Here is a 21,896-nt window from a genome sequence, read left to right on the forward strand (position 1 = left end):
TACAGCTTGCGTTCCAATACAGGCAAACCCGGAAATTGAATATAAACACTAAAAAGTGATAGGTACATAGTGCTGTCATGGCATGTGGGCAAATAATGAAGTATATCAAATACATTCACATAATTGAATACGATGAACACATAAATATAGAATAAAAAGTGGTAAAAGTACCACAGCGTTGCAGGAGGAGACAGATCTACCACACCAAAGAAAAAAGACAAAAGGAAAAAGAAAGAATGCATCAAAACATTAGTGTAAATAAGTTCAATCCAGAGGAGGAATATGATATTAACTGAAATCCAAGAATATATTATACTGTATGGCATCATTTAAACCACGGGGCCAGATGGTATCGAGCTTGTAAATCCAAGCTGCTTCACATTCAACAGCATTTTTCCACGGTCACCGCCTCTATGTGGTTTCTCGATCCTGTCAATGATCATGCTCTTTAGGGAAGATATTGAATGCTTGGCTGTACAGAAATGGCGTGCCACTGGCTTGTCAGAACCACCCTGTTCCAGTGCTTGGCGAATTGAGGTTAGATGGTTCGCCATTCTTTCCCTAAAAGGGCGAATGGTCTTACCAACATATACAAGCGAGCAGGGGCAAGTGGGGTATAAATCACGTAGTCAGATAAGCAACCAACCCGATGGCGTAACGGGATTTTCTTGCCCGTATGTGGGTGATGAAAACACTGTCCCACTGACATGCTTCAGCATGTTGTACAGTTAGGGCATCTATGGCATCCCTTTTTCATTGGTCCCAACCAAGTATTGGACATTCTTGTGATTGATCGATTAGGTTGCATCAATATATCCTTGAGATTTCTCCCACATCTAAAGCTGATTAGAGGTTTTTTTGGAGTTTCTTTTTTAAGACTGGATCGCTCCTAACTACAGGCCAGAGTTTATTCACTGCCTGTCTCACAAGTGGGCCAGCCACATTAAACGTAGGAGGATTGGAGACAGCACTTCTTGATATGGTTGATTCCTTAAATCAACCACTCTATATATTAGCAGCAGACACAGTACAGTGCGGTAGTTCACGGCTGTGGCTACCTCTGTGTCGGCACTCGGCAGCCCGTCCATAATTGTATACTAGTATCCAATCCATCCATCTGCATTGTTTACCTGAGGTGCCTTTTAGTTGTGCCTATTAAAATATGGAGAACAAAAATGTTGAGGTTCCAAAATTAGGGAAAGATCAAGATCCACTTCCACCTCGTGCTGAAGCTGCTGCCACTAGTCATGGCCGAGACGATGAAATGCCAGCAACGTCGTCTGCCAAGGCCGATGCCCAATGGCATAGTACAGAGCATGTCAAAACCAAAACACCAAATATCAGTAAAAAAAGGACTCCAAAACCTAAAATAAAATTGTCGGAGGAGAAGCGTAAACTTGCCAATATGCCATTTACCACACGGAGTGGCAAGGAACGGCTGAGGCCCTGGCCTATGTTCATGGCTAGTGGTTCAGCTTCACATGAGGATGGAAGCACTCAGCCTCTCGCTAGAAAACTGAAAAGACTCAAGCTGGCAAAAGCACCGCAAAGAACTGTGCGTTCTTTGAAATCCCAAATCCACAAGGAGAGTCCAATTGTGTCGGTTGCGATGCCTGACCTTCCCAACACTGGACGTGAAGAGCATGCGCCTTCCACCATTTGCACGCCCCCTGCAAGTGCTGGAAGGAGCACCCGCAGTCCAGTTCCTGATAGTCAGATTGAAGATGTCAGTGTTGAAGTACACCAGGATGAGGAGGATATGGGTGTTGCTGGCGCTGGGGAGGAAATTGACCAGGAGGATTCTGATGGTGAGGTGGTTTGTTTAAGTCAGGCACCCGGGGAGACACCTGTTGTCCGTGGGAGGAATATGGCCGTTGACATGCCAGGTGAAAATACCAAAAAAATCAGCTCTTCGGTGTGGAGGTATTTCACCAGAAATGCGGACAACAGGTGTCAAGCCGTGTGTTCCCTTTGTCAAGCTGTAATAAGTAGGGGTAAGGACGTTAACCACCTCGGAACATCCTCCCTTATACGTCACCTGCAGCGCATTCATAATAAGTCAGTGACAAGTTCAAAAACTTTGGGTGACAGCGGAAGCAGTCCACTGACCAGTAAATCCCTTCCTCTTGTAACCAAGCTCACGCAAACCACCCCACCAACTCCCTCAGTGTCAATTTCCTCCTTCCCCAGGAATGCCAATAGTCCTGCAGGCCATGTCACTGGCAAGTCTGACGAGTCCTCTCCTGCCTGGGATTCCTCCGATGCATCCTTGCGTGTAACGCCTACTGCTGCTGGCGCTGCTGTTGTTGCCGCTGGGAGTCGATGGTCATCCCAGAGGGGAAGTCGTAAGCCCACTTGTACTACTTCCAGTAAGCAATTGACTGTTCAACAGTCCTTTGCGAGGAAGATGAAATATCACAGCAGTCATCCTACTGCAAAGCGGATAACTGAGTCCTTGACAACTATGTTGGTGTTAGACGTGCGTCCGGTATCCGCCGTTAGTTCACAGGGAACTAGACAATTTATTGAGGCAGTGTGCCCCCGTTACCAAATACCATCTAGGTTCCACTTCTCTAGGCAGGCGATACCGAGAATGTACACGGACGTCAGAAAAAGACTCACCAGTCTCCTAAAAAATGCAGTTGTACCCAATGTCCACTTAACCACGGACATGTGGACAAGTGGAGCAGGGCAGGGTCAGGACTATATGACTGTGACAGCCCACTGGGTAGATGTATGGACTCCCGCCGCAAGAACAGCAGCGGCGGCACCAGTAGCAGCATCTCGCAAACGCCAACTCTTTCCTAGGCAGGCTACGCTTTGTATCACCGCTTTCCAGAATACGCACACAGCTGAAAACCTCTTACGGCAACTGAGGAAGATCATCGCGGAATGGCTTACCCCAATTGGACTCTCCTGTGGATTTGTGGCATCGGACAACGCCAGCAATATTGTGTGTGCATTAAATATGGGCAAATTCCAGCACGTCCCATGTTTTGCACATACCTTGAATTTGGTGGTGCAGAATTTTTTAAAAAACGACAGGGGCGTGCAAGAGATGCTGTCGGTGGCCAGAAAAATTGCGGGACACTTTCGGCGTACAGGCACCACGTACAGAAGACTGGAGCACCACCAAAAACTACTGAACCTGCCCTGCCATCATCTGAAGCAAGAAGTGGTAACGAGGTGGAATTCAACCCTCTATATGCTTCAGAGGTTGGAGGAGCAGCAAAAGGCCATTCAAGCCTATACAATTGAGCACGATATAGGAGATGGAATGCACCTGTCTCAAGTGCAGTGGAGAATGATTTCAACGTTGTGCAAGGTTCTGATGCCCTTTGAACTTGCCACACGTGAAGTCAGTTCAGACACTGCCAGCCTGAGTCAGGTCATTCCCCTCATCAGGCTTTTGCAGAAGAAGCTGGAGGCATTGAAGAAGGAGCTAAAAGGGAGCGATTCCGCTAGGCATGTGGGACTTGTGGATGCAGCCCTTAATTCGCTTAACAAGGATTCACAGGTGGTCAATCTGTTGAAATCGGAGCACTACATTTTGGCCACCGTGCTCGATCCTAGATTTAAAGCCTACCTTGGATCTCTCTTTCCGGCAGACACAGGTCTGCTGGGGTTGAAAGACCTGCTGGTGACAAAATTGTCAAGTCAAGCGGAACGCGACCTGTCAACATCTCCTCCTTCACATTCTCCCGCAACTGGGGGTGCGAGGAAAAGGCTCAGAATTCCGAGCCCACCCACTGGCGGTGATGCAGGGCAGTCTGGAGCGACTGCTGATGCTGACATCTGGTCCGGACTGAAGGACCTGACAACGATTACGGACATGTCGTCTACTGTCACTGCATATGATTCTCTCAACATTGATAGAATGGTGGAGGATTATATGAGTGACCGCATCCAAGTAGGCACGTCACACAGTCCGTACTTATACTGGCAGGAAAAAGAGGCAATTTGGAGGCCCTTGCACAAACTGGCTTTATTCTACAGTCGTGTGGCAGACCCTGTCACTGAAATGATGGGTTGGTTAAAGTGTGCATGTCCTGTTTTGTTTATACAACATAAGGGTGGGTGGGAGGGCCCAAGGATAATTCCATCTTGCACCTCTTTTTTCTTTTCTTTTTCTTTGCATCATGTGCTGATTGGGGAGGGTTTTTTGGAAGGGACATCCTGCGTGACACTGCAGTGCCACTCCTAAATGGGCCCGGTGTTTGTGTCGGCCACTAGGGTCGCTAATCTTACTCACACAGTCAGCTACCTCATTGCGCCTCTTTTTTTCTTTGCGTCATGTGCTGTTTGGGGAGGGTTTTTTGGAAGGGACATCCTGCGTGACACTGCAGTGCCACTCCTAGATGGGCCCGGTGTTTGTGTCGGCCACTAGGGTCGCTAATCTTACTCACACAGCTACCTCATTGCGCCTCTTTTTTTCTTTGCGTCATGTGCTGTTTGGGGAGGGTTTTTTGGAAGGGACATCCTGCGTGACACTGCAGTGCCACTCCTAGATGGGCCCGGTGTTTGTGTCGGCCACTAGGGTCGCTAATCTTACTCACACAGTCAGCTACCTCATTGCGCCTCTTTTTTTCTTTGCGTCATGTGCTGTTTGGGGAGGGTTTTTTGGAAGGGCCATCCTGCGTGACACTGCAGTGCCACTCCTAGATGGGCCCGGTGTTTGTGTCGGCCACTAGGGTCGCTAATCTTACTCACACAGTCAGCTACCTCATTGCGCCTCTTTTTTTCTTTGCGTCATGTGCTGTTTGGGGAGGGTTTTTTGGAAGGGCCATCCTGCGTGACACTGCGGCACTCTGAGACTTAAGCAAATTACTGTATGTTAACGAACATCACAAAAACACCAACATTTCAGGACTGGCATGTTCCTTTGTTACTCACCTTGACAAAGGGATGTGCCAGTTCCGAAACATTGGTGTTTGTTTGTGATGTTCGTTATATACAGTAAATTGCTTAAGTCTCCAAGTGCCGCTGTTTTTTCCTTGTGGCTAATTCAGTATAGTTCTCTTGTAAAAGAATGGTGCTTTCGATGCAGGGGCGGATTGGGCCACTGGGGTACTATGCAAGTTCCTGGTAGGCCAGTTGCATGCCACCTCTGCTGGGCTAATTCACACTGTGTGCAAGGCCGGGGACGGCCGTTACCGCAATCTGACCTCTCTGACCGGGCAGTGAGAGACTGCCACTAGATGCGGCTTCTGCTCTTTTAATTACAGCTCAGTCTACAGAAAAATGGCCACTGGAAGCCCCGCCTGCAAGCCGCTGCCACACGCGCACGCAAGGTGGGGGGGGGGGGGTTCTGAGTACATAGAAACCCCCCTGGTCGCCGATCCATCTGCGCTGCTGAACAATTTTTTTACTTTTTTACTTGGAGGAGATCAGCAGCCACTGAGAGGCTGGCCACATGATACGGAGAGCTGCAGCCAGCGCACAGTTGCAGCGGCAACGCACAACTTCCGCCGGGTGAGGCGCAGGGTAGCGGAGACTGTCTCCGGCACCCCCATGGTCTCTGCAGCAGCAAGCGAGGAGTGAGTCACATATGCGGTGGGGGGAAGGGGCGGTAGTGTGTAATAAAATTATGCTGGCCAGGGGAGGTGCTATGTGTACTGTCCTGCTTGCTGTACCTAATGTTATATTGGGGGGAAGGAGGTATCCTGTGTGTGCAGACGGCTACATTTGTGTGTATTAATGTTTATGTATAGGTACAGAGGTGTGTCTGCTGAACTTTGAGAGGTGCACATGACCCGGATTGCACGTTGCTTTATTACTGTGCCCAGAAGGCCATTTTCGCAGCAAAAAGTTCAATAGGAGATATTGGTCACTTCTTTTATTGGAAAGATTTAATTGATTGGCGGGATACGTCATATTTTATAAAGGACTCCTATACACCACGGAGCCATATCTTCTTGTATTTCACCATACCAGCTATAGTCTGGTGTTATGTCCATATAAACTAGTCTAAATAAAGTGTCATTCAAGTTTTCTTCATTTCAATCTTGAGCACTAGATTGAATACCGCTGATGAAGTCCTGCTGAGGGCCGAAACGCGTTGTATTTTTCTATTGTTCTGTAGCATATGGAATCACTGGCAAAAGAAACTGAATGTTAAAAGAGAATACGTTTGAAGACTTCTCCATGTGAAAATGTACAGAGACTGTATTTGTTTTTATTCTGTATTTCATGAATAAATTTTATGATTCTCATAATTAAGAATTGTTTTTAATGATAAGCAATTGTCCAAACAGTACCATACTCTTAGCGCCCTCAGATCTGTCTTTTCACATTATATATATATATATATATATATATATATATAGAGTGTGTGTATGTGTGTGTGTGTATATATATATATATATATATATATATATATATAAGTCCTCCAAAGTATCCACACTCACGTGATAAATGCAATTGCTGGGGTGTTCATCCTTATTTGAGTGAATCCAATAGACACCACTCCACATATAGCAAATGAAGTTAGGGGCACTCACCAGTCTTCAAAAATTAGTAGTTTTTAATTCCGAGCAACATCAGTGCAAAGAGTGGCAGCAACGTTTCAGTCCTCTCTGGGACTTTTGTCAAGCCATCCATGCAGTTAACGAGACATGCATATATACCCCATAGACCCACCCCCACACCAGGGAGTTAATCAAATGACACAATTAACCCCTTATTGCACACATTTCTAAAAACAGAAAACAATACACTTCATAGAGAGTTACATAGCCAGACAGCCTTTGTACCACCACAGAAATAAATCTCAATCATTGTATCAATAACAAATTACTAGCCTCATACGGACTAATCTATTAATGTCTGTGGCCTGCGTTCCACTTACTATAGTGGCGTGCATTCCACCTGATGCCGCACTTCCTAGACCACCGGCTCCACCTCCCAGAAGAATACGGCTCAGGATGGTACACCGGGAAATCATATCCTGGGGTGGAAACCATATTACAACTAGAGATGAGCGCCTGATATTTTTCGGGTTTTGTGTTTTGGTTTTGGGTTCGGTTCCGCGGCCGTGTTTTGGGTTCGAACGCGTTTTGGCAAAACCTCACCGAATTTTTTTTGTCGGATTCGGGTGTGTTTTGGATTCGGGTGTTTTTTTCAAAAAACACTAAAAAACAGCTTAAATCATAGAATTTGGGGGTCATTTTGATCCCAAAGTATTATTAACCTCAAAAACCATAATTTACACTCATTTTCAGTCTATTCTGAATACCTCACACCTCACAATATTATTTTTAGTCCTAAAATTTGCACCGAGGTCGCTGTGTGAGTAAGATAAGCGACCCTAGTGGCCGACACAAACACCGGGCCCATCTAGGAGTGGCACTGCAGTGTCACGCAGGATGTCCCTTCCAAAAAACCCTCCCCAAACAGCACATGACGCAAAGAAAAAAAGAGGCGCAATGAGGTAGCTGTGTGAGTAAGATTAGCGACCCTAGTGGCCGACACAAACACCGGGCCCATCTAGGAGTGGCACTGCAGTGTCACGCAGGATGGCCCTTCCAAAAAACCCTCCCCAAACAGCACATGACGCAAAGAAAAAAAGAGGCGCAATGAGGTAGCTGTGTGAGTAAGATTAGCGACCCTAGTGGCCGACACAAACACCGGGCCCATCTAGGAGTGGCACTGCAGTGTCACGCAGGATGTCCCTTCCAAAAAACCCTCCCCAAACAGCACATGACGCAAAGAAAAAAAGAGGCGCAATGAGGTAGCTGTGTGAGTAAGATTAGCGACCCTAGTGGCCGACACAAACACCGGGCCCATCTAGGAGTGGCACTGCAGTGTCACGCAGGATGTCCCTTCCAAAAAACCCTCCCCAATCAGCACATGATGCAAAGAAAAAGAAAAGAAAAAAGAGGTGCAAGATGGAATTGTCCTTGGGCCCTCCCACCCACCCTTATGTTGTATAAACAAAACAGGACATGCACACTTTAACCAACCCATCATTTCAGTGACAGGGTCTGCCACACGACTGTGACTGATATGACGGGTTGGTTTGGACCCCCCCCAAAAAAGAAGCAATTAATCTCTCCTTGCACAAACTGGCTCTACAGAGGCAAGATGTCCACCTCATCTTCACCCTCCAATATATCACCGTGTACATCCCCCTCCTCACAGATTATCAATTCGTCCCCACTGGAATCCACCATCTCAGCTCCCTGTGTACTTTGTGGAGGCAATTGCTGCTGGTCAATGTCTCCGCGGAGGAATTGATTATAATTCATTTTAATGAACATCATCTTCTCCACATTTTCTGGATGTAACCTCGTACGCCGATTGCTGACAAGGTGAGCGGCGGCACTAAACACTCTTTCGGAGTACACACTTGTGGGAGGGCAACTTAGGTAGAATAAAGCCAGTTTGTGCAAGGGCCTCCAAATTGCCTCTTTTTCCTGCCAGTATAAGTACGGACTGTGTGACGTGCCTACTTGGATGCGGTCACTCATATAATCCTCCACCATTCTATCAATGTTGAGAGAATCATATGCAGTGACAGTAGACGACATGTCCGTAATCGTTGTCAGGTCCTTCAGTCCGGACCAGATGTCAGCATCAGCAGTCGCTCCAGACTGCCCTGCATCACCGCCAGCGGGTGGGCTCGGAATTCTGAGCCTTTTCCTCGCACCCCCAGTTGCGGGAGAATGTGAAGGAGGAGATGTTGACAGGTCGCGTTCCGCTTGACTTGACAATTTTGTCACCAGCAGGTCTTTCAACCCCAGCAGACCTGTGTCTGCCGGAAAGAGAGATCCAAGGTAGGCTTTAAATCTAGGATCGAGCACGGTGGCCAAAATGTAGTGCTCTGATTTCAACAGATTGACCACCCGTGAATCCTTGTTAAGCGAATTAAGGGCTGCATCCACAAGTCCCACATGCCTAGCGGAATCGCTCCCTTTTAGCTCCTTCTTCAATGCCTCCAGCTTCTTCTGCAAAAGCCTGATGAGGGGAATGACCTGACTCAGGCTGGCAGTGTCTGAACTGACTTCACGTGTGGCAAGTTCAAAGGGCATCAGAACCTTGCACAATGTTGAAATCATTCTCCACTGCACTTGAGACAGGTGCATTCCACCTCCTATATCGTGCTCAATTGTATAGGCTTGAATGGCCTTTTGCTGCTCCTCCAACCTCTGAAGCATATAGAGGGTTGAATTCCACCTCGTTACCACTTCTTGCTTCAGATGATGGCAGGGCAGGTTCAGTAGTTTTTGGTGGTGCTCCAGTCTTCTGTACGTGGTGCCTGTACGCCGAAAGTGTCCCGCAATTTTTCTGGCCACCGACAGCATCTCTTGCACGCCCCTGTCGTTTTTTAAAAAATTCTGCACCACCAAATTCAAGGTATGTGCAAAACATGGGACGTGCTGGAATTTGCCCATATTTAATGCACACACAATATTGCTGGCGTTGTCCGATGCCACAAATCCACAGGAGAGTCCAATTGGGGTAAGCCATTCCGCGATGATCTTCCTCAGTTGCCGTAAGAGGTTTTCAGCTGTGTGCGTATTCTGGAAAGCGGTGATACAAAGCGTAGCCTGCCTAGGAAAGAGTTGGCGTTTGCGAGATGCTGCTACTGGTGCCGCCGCTGCTGTTCTTGCGGCGGGAGTCCATACATCTACCCAGTGGGCTGTCACAGTCATATAGTCCTGACCCTGCCCTGCTCCACATGTCCGTGGTTAAGTGGACATTGGGTACAACTGCATTTTTTAGGACACTGGTGAGTCTTTTTCTGACGTCCGTGTACATTCTCGGTATCGCCTGCCTAGAGAAGTGGAACCTAGATGGTATTTGGTAACGGGGGCACACTGCCTCAATAAATTGTCTAGTTCCCTGTGAACTAACGGCGGATACCGGACGCACGTCTAACACCAACATAGTTGTCAAGGACTCAGTTATCCGCTTTGCAGTAGGATGACTGCTGTGATATTTCATCTTCCTCGCAAAGGACTGTTGAACAGTCAATTGCTTACTGGAAGTAGTACAAGTGGGCTTACGACTTCCCCTCTGGGATGACCATCGACTCCCAGCGGCAACAACAGCAGCGCCAGCAGCAGTAGGCGTTACACGCAAGGATGCATCGGAGGAATCCCAGGCAGGAGAGGACTCGTCAGAATTGCCAGTGACATGGCCTGCAGGACTATTGGCATTCCTGGGGAAGGAGGAAATTGACACTGAGGGAGTTGGTGGGGTGGTTTGCGTGAGCTTGGTTACAAGAGGAAGGGATTTACTGGTCAGTGGACTGCTTCCGCTGTCACCCAAAGTTTTTGAACTTGTCACTGACTTATTATGAATGCGCTGCAGGTGACGTATAAGGGAGGATGTTCCGAGGTGGTTAACGTCCTTACCCCTACTTATTACAGCTTGACAAAGGGAACACACGGCTTGACACCTGTTGTCCGCATTTCTGGTGAAATACCTCCACACCGAAGAGCTGATTTTTTTGGTATTTTCACCTGGCATGTCAACGGCCATATTCCTCCCACGGACAACAGGTGTCTCCCCGGGTGCCTGACTTAAACAAACCACCTCACCATCAGAATCCTCCTGGTCAATTTCCTCCCCAGCGCCAGCAACACCCATATCCTCCTCATCCTGGTGTACTTCAACACTGACATCTTCAATCTGACTATCAGGAACTGGACTGCGGGTGCTCCTTCCAGCACTTGCAGGGGGCGTGCAAATGGTGGAAGGCGCATGCTCTTCACGTCCAGTGTTGGGAAGGTCAGGCATCGCAACCGACACAATTGGACTCTCCTTGTGGATTTGGGATTTCGAAGAATGCACAGTTCTTTGCTGTGCTGCTTTTGCCAGCTTGAGTCTTTTCATTTTTCTAGCGAGAGGCTGAGTGCTTCCATCCTCATGTGAAGCTGAACCACTAGCCATGAACATAGGCCAGGGCCTCAGCCGTTCCTTGCCACTCCGTGTGGTAAATGGCATATTGGCAAGTTTACGCTTCTCCTCCGACAATTTTATTTTAGGTTTTGGAGTCCTTTTTTTACTGATATTTGGTGTTTTGGATTTGACATGCTCTGTACTATGACATTGGGCATCGGCCTTGGCAGACGACGTTGCTGGCATTTCATCGTCTCGGCCATGACTAGTGGCAGCAGCTTCAGCACGAGGTGGAAGTGGATCTTGATCTTTCCCTAATTTTGGAACCTCAACATTTTTGTTCTCCATATTTTAATAGGCACAACTAAAAGGCACCTCAGGTAAACAATGGAGATGGATGGATTGGATACTAGTATACAATTATGGACGGGCTGCCGAGTGCCGACACAGAGGTAGCCACAGCCGTGAACTACCGCACTGTACTGTGTCTGCTGCTAATATATAGACTGGTTGATAAAGAGATAGTATACTCGTAACTAGTATGTATGTATAAAGAAAGAAAAAAAAACCACGGTTAGGTGGTATATACAATTATGGACGGGCTGCCGAGTGCCGACACAGAGGTAGCCACAGCCGTGAACTACCGCACTGTACTGTGTCTGCTGCTAATATATAGACTGGTTGATAAAGAGATAGTATACTCGTAAGTCGTAACTAGTATGTATGTATAAAGAAAGAAAAAAAAAACACGGTTAGGTGGTATATACAATTATGGACGGGCTGCCGAGTGCCGACACAGAGGTAGCCACAGCCGTGAACTACCGCACTGTACTGTGTCTGCTGCTAATATATAGACTGGTTGATAAAGAGATAGTATACTCGTAACTAGTATGTATGTATAAAGAAAGAAAAAAAAACCACGGTTAGGTGGTATATACAATTATGGACGGGCTGCCGAGTGCCGACACAGAGGTAGCCACAGCCGTGAACTACCGCACTGTACTGTGTCTGCTGCTAATATAGACTGGTTGATAAAGAGATAGTATACTCGTAACTAGTATGTATGTATAAAGAAAGAAAAAAAAACCACGGTTAGGTGGTATATACAATTATGGACGGGCTGCCGAGTGCCGACACAGAGGTAGCCACAGCCGTGAACTACCGCACTGTACTGTGTCTGCTGCTAATATATAGACTGGTTGATAAAGAGATAGTATACTCGTAACTAGTATGTATGTATAAAGAAAGAAAAAAAAACCACGGTTAGGTGGTATATACAATTATGGACGGGCTGCCGAGTGCCGACACAGAGGTAGCCACAGCCGTGAACTACCGCACTGTACTGTGTCTGCTGCTAATATAGACTGGTTGATAAAGAGATAGTATACTCGTAACTAGTATGTATGTATAAAGAAAGAAAAAAAAACCACGGTTAGGTGGTATATACAATTATGGACGGGCTGCCGAGTGCCGACACAGAGGTAGCCACAGCCGTGAACTACCGCACTGTACTGTGTCTGCTGCTAATATATAGACTGGTTGATAAAGAGATAGTATACTCGTAACTAGTATGTATGTATAAAGAAAGAAAAAAAAACCACGGTTAGGTGGTATATACAATTATGGACGGGCTGCCGAGTGCCGACACAGAGGTAGCCACAGCCGTGAACTACCGCACTGTACTGTGTCTGCTGCTAATATAGACTGGTTGATAAAGAGATAGTATACTCGTAACTAGTATGTATGTATAAAGAAAGAAAAAAAAACCACGGTTAGGTGGTATATACAATTATGGACGGGCTGCCGAGTGCCGACACAGAGGTAGCCACAGCCGTGAACTACCGCACTGTACTGTGTCTGCTGCTAATATAGACTGGTTGATAAAGAGATAGTATACTACTAATATTATATATACTGGTGGTCAGGTCACTGGTCACTAGTCACACTGGCAGTGGCACTCCTGCAGCAAAAGTGTGCACTGTTTAATTTTAATATAATATTATGTACTCCTGGCTCCTGCTATAACCTATAACTGGCACTGCAGTAGTGCTCCCCAGTCTCCCCCACAATTATAAGCTGTGTGAGCTGAGCAGTCAGACAGATATATAATATATATAGATGATGCAGCACACTGGCCTGAGCCTGAGCAGTGCACACAGATATGGTATGTGACTGACTGAGTCACTGTGTGTATCGCTTTTTTCAGGCAGAGAACGGATATATTAAATAAACTGCACTGTGTGTCTGGTGGTCACTCACTATATAATATATTATGTACTCCTGGCTCCTGCTATAACCTATAACTGGCACTGCAGTAGTGCTCCCCAGTCTCCCCCACAATTATAAGCTGTGTGAGCTGAGCAGTCAGACAGATATATATAATATTATATATAGATAATAGATGATGCAGCACACTGACCTGAGCCTGAGCAGTGCACACAGATATGGTATGTGACTGAGTCACTGTGTGCTGTGTATCGCTTTTTTCAGGCAGAGAACGGATTATAAAGTAAACTGCACTGTCCTCACTAGTAAACTCTCTCCACTCAGTCTCTACACTTCTACAGTAACAGTACTCCTCCTAGTCAGCTCCAGTAAATCTCTCTCAGTCTCTTATAATCTAAATGGAGAGGACGCCAGCCACGTCCTCTCCCTATCAATCTCAATGCACGTGTGAAAATGGCGGCGACGCGCGGCTCCTTATATAGAATCCGAGTCTCGCGATAGAATCCGAGCCTCGCGAGAATCCAACAGCGTCATGATGACGTTCGGGCGCGCTCGGGTTAACCGAGCAAGGCGGGAAGATCCGAGTCGCTCGGACCCGTGAAAAAAAACATGAAGTTCTGGCGGGTTCGGATTCAGAGAAACCGAACCCGCTCATCTCTAGTAAGGAGTCTATTCATGTAGCAGAGAAAAGCCCTGTTTTACGTTAAACAGGGCTTTTCTCTGCCTAGTGCAATTCACAGAGCAGGTTACTGTGGAGAACTCTCCGACTTCTCCAGCGGCATCCCCGCTCTGTGCCTGAATCGCATCATCATACTTTAGCATGGTGAGTGCGATTCATGAAGGTGTGGAAAGCTCTGCTTTCCACTTCTCCATGGGGTTCAGGTTCACCATTCCCCAATGGTGTAACCTGAACTGCGGTGCGGAGACAACAGGGAAGCTCAATGCTTGCCTGCTCTCTGCTCGGCACCCGGCACTGGCTCCGCCCCCGACCTCCCAGCAGCCACAGCGGCCTGCCGGGAGGTCCACAAGCTGCGCAAAGGGAACTCCGCGCATCGCAGGGAGGGACCGCCAGAGAAGACCACCACAGGAGCTCCGGACACAGCAGCGCATCATCGGAAGGGTGAGTTACATGAATTGCAACTTATTACAGTTATACATCAAGTATACATGAATTGCTACTTATTACAGCTATGCTAGCTGACTCGGAGATAAGTGCCCACTATGCTGAGCTTTAAGTCCTGAGAGCATGGAAGTATCGTCAGTATATAGCGCTGTATATGAATGGTAACCTACTATTTCAATATGTCAGGGTATGACGTTTCCAGCAGTGTTCCTAACAAAGCTGAATTGATGAGGTGTTAATAGCTTATGTAGAATCATTTGGAAACTCAGTGACTGTAACTAAGATTTTTAAATCATGGTTTAATAAAGTTTCTGTCTATAAAGGAAAATTATTTCTTGATATTTGAGGGTTTAAAAATAAATAAAAAATATATTATGAGCGTCACTGAGTTTGGGAAAAGATCAATGTTCATGTCATCTCCTATCTCCTATATAATAGCCCAGATCTGTGACTCTGTGCCTGTGTGTATAACGCTGGGCGTGGCTAGGAGCTCTCATTGGGTTAGCAGCAGGTCTATCACACCCAGTCCACAGCTGATTGGACGAGAAACTCCCTCCCACACAGGTTACATTCAATAGGAGGCTCTGCCCTTTGGATACTCTGTGTGTCTGTGTGTTCCCAGAGCAGGATTAACAATAGGAGCTCTCATTGGGTTAGCAGTAGGTCTATCACACCCAGTCCACGCCCTCCCACACAGGTTACATCCAATGGGAGGCTCTGCCCTTTGGCTGCTGTGTGTTCCCAGAGCAGGATTAACAATGGGGCTGATGGAGCTTCAGCTCCAGGTCCACACCCCAAAATAGGCCCACTGCATCTGCAGCAACATACCCTCCAACAATTCACACATAAAAATCGCTACAAATTCGAAAAGGGGGCATGACCACGGGTAAAGTGGCATGACCATGCCCCTTTTCCTATACTTTCAATGGACGTTTGCAGAGTCAAAAATCGGTAAAGACCATAATAAAAGGTCCTGTACCTGCCAAAAAGGTACAGTTGGAGCAGAGGCGGAACTACCGCCAGTGCAACCAGTGCGTTGCACTGGGGCCCGCCACTGTCCAGGGGCCCAAAGCATGTAATGAGTCAAACTGACTCATTACATGCCGCTGTGTGCTGCGGGCAACCGCTGCCCGCAGCACACAGCCGCCCGGAGAGGAGCGCAGCGGACACGGGGGGAAGGAGGAGGAGGGAGGTGGAGAAGGGAGCCGCAGCAGCGCTGTTTTATTGGTTGAGGCGCTGCTGCTGTCCCTCTGCTTCACTATAGGCTGTCTTCCGCCGCTGTGAAGCGCATCCCAGCATTCACAGCGGCGGAGAACAGCTTATGGTGAAGGACTGGGACAGCAGCAACAGCGCCTCCACCAATAACACATCGCTGCTGTGGCTCCCTCCTACACCTCCCTTCTCCTCCTTCTCTCCTGCCCGGGATCTCTGCCAGAAGCTGCACCGAGGAGCCTGATCCAGCGGTGAGAGTAAGTATAATTCTTTCTTTCTTTTTCTCTCTTTCTTTCTTTCTTTCTTTCTTTCTTTCTTTCTTTCTTTCTTTCTTTCTTTCTTTCTTTCTTTCTTTCTTTCATGTGCAAAAAGGGGGACTGTCTGCCGTAATGTGTAAAAAGGGGGAATCTGCCTGCCGTAATGTGTAAAAAGGGGACACTGTCTGCCGTTATGTGTAAAAAGGCACGCTGTCTGCCGCTATGTGTAAAAAGGACATGCTGTCTGCCGTAATGTGTAAAAAGGGGGACGCTGTCTGCCATTATGTGTAAAAAGTGCATGCTGTCTGCCGCTATGTGTAAAAAGGGCATGCTGGCTGCCGTAATGTGTAAAAAGCGCACGCTGTCTGCTGTTATGTGTAAAAAGTGCACGCTGTCTGCCGCTATGTGTAAAAAGGGCATGCTGTCTGCCGCTATGTGTAAAAAGGGGGATGCTGTCTGCCGTTATGTGTAAAAAGGGGGACGCTGTCTGCCTTAATGTGTAAAAAGGGAACGCTGTCTGCCGTAATGTGTAAAAAGGGGACGCTGTCTGCTGTAATGTGTAAAAAGGGGAATCTGTCCGCCGTAAGGTGTAAAAGGGTCTCTACCTGGTGTAGTGGTGCTACTGTGCGGCGTAATTTGAATAATGGAGACTACTGTGCACCGTTTTCTGAATTGGTATTATTTTGTGGCCACCCCCCTTCCCCACAAAGCCACGCCCCTATGTATTTTTTGCACGCGCCTACGGCGCACACTGCTCCTGTTTTGCATGCAGGGGTGGGGCTCAGATGCCGTTTCTTGCACACAGTGCTAAAATGTCTAGTTACGGTACTGTTGCTAGGTATCCATTTCTCTGGCCCTGAGCAGGTCCCCCTGACCAGATCCTCTCCAGGGGTGAGGGGGGGGGGGGACTTGGATGGGATGGGGGGGGGGGGCACAGCATTTTGTCGCACCTGGGCCCACTGCTCGCTGGTTCCGCCACTGAGTTGGAGGGTATGCCACTGCAACTGCAGCAAGTCTCTGTGCTGTAGATAGGGGAAAAAAATCCTTTTACTACAGCATCCTATGTCCTGCTGCCAATCCACCTGCCCCCTCCGGCATCAACAATCCCCACTCCCTAGCCGCAATGGAACAAAAGCTGCTGTGGTCACCGGCATAGATGTGTATGAAAGCGGCGAAGCGGAAGCCTTTCAGAGCCCTCCCTGCGCCGAATACTCTCTGAGCCCCAGAGCCTCCTCTGCGCGTGATGTCACAGAAGTACCTCCCTGCCACTGATTGACAGGCAGAGGTGTTCGCTGGGCGGGAGGGGGCGGCACGGCGGTATTTGGCCGCCGTTTTGTGGATGCAGTCCGGCGTGGCTGGGCTGTGCGGGGGGTAGGCCGCAGCGGCTGTGTGACGTCACACACAGCCGCTGCAACTCTGGCAGCAACGAGTAGCTACTGGGCAGCACGCCAGAGCTGCGCTGGCTGGAAGCTACTCCTGCAGTGCAAAAGCATCGCCGCTGTGCGACTAGCCCTGTGCTGGGCGTTCCCTCGCATGTCAGTGTGCCTGATCGTAGTCCTGCAAAAAAATTTTAAAAAAAGGTACTGTACCTGCCAAAAAGATGCAGCTGGAGGGTATGCCACTGCATTTGCAGCAAGTCTCTGCGCTGTAGATAGGGAAAAAAGAATATGCTTTTACTGCAGCGTCCTGCTGCCAGTCCGCCTGCCTTTTCCGGCATCACCAATCCCCACTCCCTAGCCGTGGCGCAGGTGGAACAAAAGCTGCTGCGGCCACCGGTATAGATGTGTATGAAAGCGGCGCAGCAGAAGACTTTCATAGCCCTCCCTGCGCCACATACTCTCTGAGCCCCGGAGCCTCCTCTGCACGTGATGTCACAGATGTGCCTCCCCACCACAGCCGCGCCCAGATCCCAGAGGCCCTGACTCTGCAACATGGCACCTGGCCTGCCAGCCTGGAAGCCCCCTAGATGGCTTATGTAATGGATAGAGTGGGTGATATCGCGGAGGGTAATGTCTGGACGCTGAATCAATGTAAAAGGTGACAGGGCTGTGCAGTGCAGTGGGTGTGCAGTGTCACTGACACTGCACAGCACTCTCACCTTTTACACTGATTCAGCGAGTCAGTCAGTTCTGCCAGCCAGTCACTATTGTTAGCGCTGGTGTCTCAATGCGCCGCATTACAGGGAAGTAGATGTACTAAATAAACTACAGCTCCCAGCAGCCCTTAGCGCCAGAGCATTCCGGCGCTATGGCCTGCTGGGAGCTGTAGTTTATTGAGTGCATCTTCCCTGTAAAGTGGTGCATTTGGACACCAGCGCTAACAATAGTGACTGGCTGCTGTGCGAGTCTCCGGGAAAGCCACTGCCAAAGGGAGGACAGCAGCTTAGCTGCTTCTAGGAGGAGAAGCAGGAGAAACATTACCTGCCCCCCCCCACACTTGCAGTACCCCCGGGCCTCATCCGCGGCACCCCCAAACCCCCCCTCTACCACTCGCGGTGGCTACGGACCCCTTCCCCCACTTGCAGCACCACCGCACCTGCCCCTCCCCCACCTGTGGCACCCCCGCAAATGCTCCTCCCCCACCCGCGGTGGCTCCGGTCCCCCCCACCCATGGCACCCACGCACCCGCCCCTCCCCCACCCGCGGCACCACTGCAGCCACCCCTCCCACACCCGCTGCACCCCCATACCTCTCCCCCATCCGCACCTCCCCCACACCCGCCACTCTCCCAGCCACAGCACCTACTAGGTGATTCATCAGGCCCTGCGTGCTCTGTTTACACGGTTGCAATGGGCTACGGCCCCTTAACCATCGCACGCCCTTTCTCCGTGCAATATTTAACGACTCACAAAATTATGATTAGAGGTAATACTCCATATAATAAAAATGTTGCATGCCACAAGGGTGTGCAAGGGTTAAGGGGGCGTAGTCCCTTACAACGGTGTGAAGAGCGCCCGTAGGGCGTGATGAATCACCTAGTTTTAAAAAATAGTAATAAAGGATAAAAGGTTTGGCATCAGGATTTTTTAATATTCATCCTTCAGTTCAGTCCTTACAGTTGAGCCAACAATTCGTTCTCCAAACAAACGCCTCTAATGTGAGACTGTGTCAGAACTTTGAGCGCTTCCAGGTACTCAATACAGAAATGGGCCCTTTGTTAACAGTGTGTGGAGTTTCACTCACAGCCGTATTCACCTATGGCCGGGCCCCCAGGCTTTCAGGTATTTCAGACCCCCTCCTGCATTTCAAACTATCACCCCCGTACAGCTGACGTTTGGGAAGCAGAGCTTATGCCATCAAAAAAATTTTTTATCGGATTTTTATTGAAGCAATTAGTAGAACATCTTTTTACAAATAAAAGACATAAGTGTCACACCTGATCGCAGCACTGCAAAAAACACTAACAAGCGATCAGGTCTGAATTACCCCCAAAGTCTGCTGACCTCTTTTCTCATATCACAATCGTTCCTTATCTTTTTTCTTTTGAAATAGTGCTAGTGCTAGTGTGCTGTTGGGCCGCTGTCCCCTATTGTCTCAAAACAAATCTCAGCTTCTTTACCAAACCCAGCAAACTGTCATTCTAAAGCCTCTGTCCCATGTTCACGTACCCCATCATTGTCACCCCTGTCTGCCCCTCCCCTGTAGAATGTAAGCACTTGCGAGCAGGGCCCTCTACCGTCATGTATTTTCCTTCTTTTACTTAAACCATCTTCTACAACCCTGATACTTATTTCAGTGTCGTCTGCTGATGCAGAAGTGTTTATTTACCCTGTACTTGTCCTATATTGTCCCCAATGGTAAGTCACTGTTTTCTTGTTTTACTTACTTGTTTATGTACTCTAGTATACCAAATTTCCCATATCCGCTTTCTCCCTCTACATTAAAATATTGTTTATGTACTCTGTAATTGGGCGCTACGGATCCATTGTGGCACCATATAAATAAAGAATATTAATAATAATAGCTGAGTGCAAACTGCTTTTAACCATTGGAGCCCTGGGGTGCAGGTAATAGTGCCTCAGCAAAAAAAAAAAAAAAATATATTGATGGGCTCCGAGTACCTGCAGGGCCCCTAGGCTTAGTTCAGCCTAATCTTCCTAATGGATAATACGGCCCTGGTTTCATTCCCTGGTTTCAGCAACCATGTTGCTCTCTAAGAGTTTAATGAGGGTAATAGTCATTGCTAGACCTGGTGTCCAGCCCTTTCTTTTAAAGTTTGTCATTATCATAATGTCTATTTCTCTATCGTCCTAGTGGATGCTGGGGTTCCTGAAAGGACCATGGGGAATAGCGGCTCCGCAGGAGACAGGGCACAAAAAGTAAAGCTTTAGGATCAGGTGGTGTGCACTGGCTCCTCCCCCTATGACCCTCCTCCAAGCCAGTTAGATTTTTGTGCCCGGCCGAGAAGGGTGCAATCTAGGTGGCTCTCCTAAAGAGCTGCTTAGGAAAGTTTAGCTTAGGTTTTTTATTTTACAGTGAGTCCTGCTGGCAACAGGATCACTGCAACGAGGGACTTAGGGGAGAAGAAGTGAACTCACCTGCGTGCAGGATGGATTGGCTTCTTGGCTACTGGACATCAGCTCCAGAGGGACGATCACAGGTACAGCCTGGATGGTCACCGGAGCCTTGCCGCCGGCCCCCTTGCAGATGCTGAAGTAAGAAGAGGTCCAGAATCGGCGGCAGAAGACTCCTCAGTCTTCTAAAGGTAGCGCACAGCACTGCAGCTGTGCGCCATTTTCCTCTCAGCACACTTCACACGGCAGTCACTGAGGGTGCAGGGCGCTGGGAGGGGGGCGCCCTGGGAGGCAAATGAATACCTATTTTGGCTAAAAATACCTCACATATAGCCTCCGGAGGCTATATGGAGATATTTAACCCCTGCCAGAATCCGTTAAGAGCGGGAGACGAGGCCGCCGAAAAAGGGGCGGGGCCTATCTCCTCAGCACACAGCGCCATTTTCCCTCACAGAAAGGCTGGAGGGAAGGCTCCCAGGCTCTCCCCTGCACTGCACTACAGAAACAGGGTTAAAACAGAGAGGGGGGGCACTAATTTGGCGATATGCTTATATATATATTAAGATGCTATAAGGGAAAACACTTATATAAGGTTGTCCCTATATAATTATAGCGTTTTTGGTGTGTGCTGGCAAACTCTCCCTCTGTCTCTCCAAAGGGCTAGTGGGTCCTGTCCTCTATCAGAGCATTCCCTGTGTGTGTGCTGTGTGTCGGTACGTGTGTGTCGACAGGTAGGAGGACGATGTTGGTGAGGAGGCGGAGCAATTGCCTGTAATGGTGATGTCACTCTCTAGGGAGTTGACACCGGAATGGATGGCTTATTTAGGAAATTACGTGATAATGTCAACACGCTGCAAGGTCGGTTGACGACATGAGACGGCCGACAAACAATTAGTACGGTCCAGACGTCTCAAAAACACCGTCAAGGGTTTTAAAACGCCCGTTTACTTTAGTCGGTCGACACAGACACAGACAGGGACACTGAATCCAGTGTCGACGGTGAATAAACAAACGTATTCCTTATTAGGGCCACACGTTAAAGGCAATGAAGGAGGTGTTACGTATTTCTGATACTACAAGTACCACAAAAGAGGGTATTATGTGGGATGTGAAAAAACTACCATAGTTTTTCCTGAATCAGATAAATTAAATAAAGTGTGTGATGATGCGTGGGTTCCCCCCGATAGAAAATTATGGGCGGTATACCCTTTCCCGCCAGAAGTTAGGGCGCGTTGGGAAACACCCTTTAAGGTGGATAAGGCGCTCACACGCTTATCAAAACAAGTGGCGGTACCGTCTATAGATAGGGCCGTCCTCAAGGACCAGCTGACAAGGCTGGAAAATATAATAAAAAGTATATACACACATACTGGTGTTATACTGCGGCCAGCGATCGCCTCAGCCTGGATGTGCAGAGCTAGGGTGGCTTGGTCGGATTCCCTGACTAAAAATATTGATACCCTTGACAGGGACAGTATTTTATTGACTATAGAGCATTTCTATATATGCGAGATGCACAGAGGGATATTTGCACTCTGGCATCATGAATAAACGCGATGTCCATAACTGCCAGAAGATGTTATGGACACGACAGTGGTCAGGTGATGCAGATTCCAAACGGCACAGTATGGCCGTATACAGGAAGAGGACTTGTTTGGGGTCGGTCCATCGGACCTGGTGGTCACGGCAACTGCTGGAAAATCCACCGTTTTTTACCCTA

The sequence above is a fragment of the Pseudophryne corroboree genome, chromosome 5, assembly GCF_028390025.1.
Source record: "Pseudophryne corroboree isolate aPseCor3 chromosome 5, aPseCor3.hap2, whole genome shotgun sequence".
Classification (NCBI taxonomy): Eukaryota; Metazoa; Chordata; class Amphibia; order Anura; family Myobatrachidae; genus Pseudophryne; species Pseudophryne corroboree.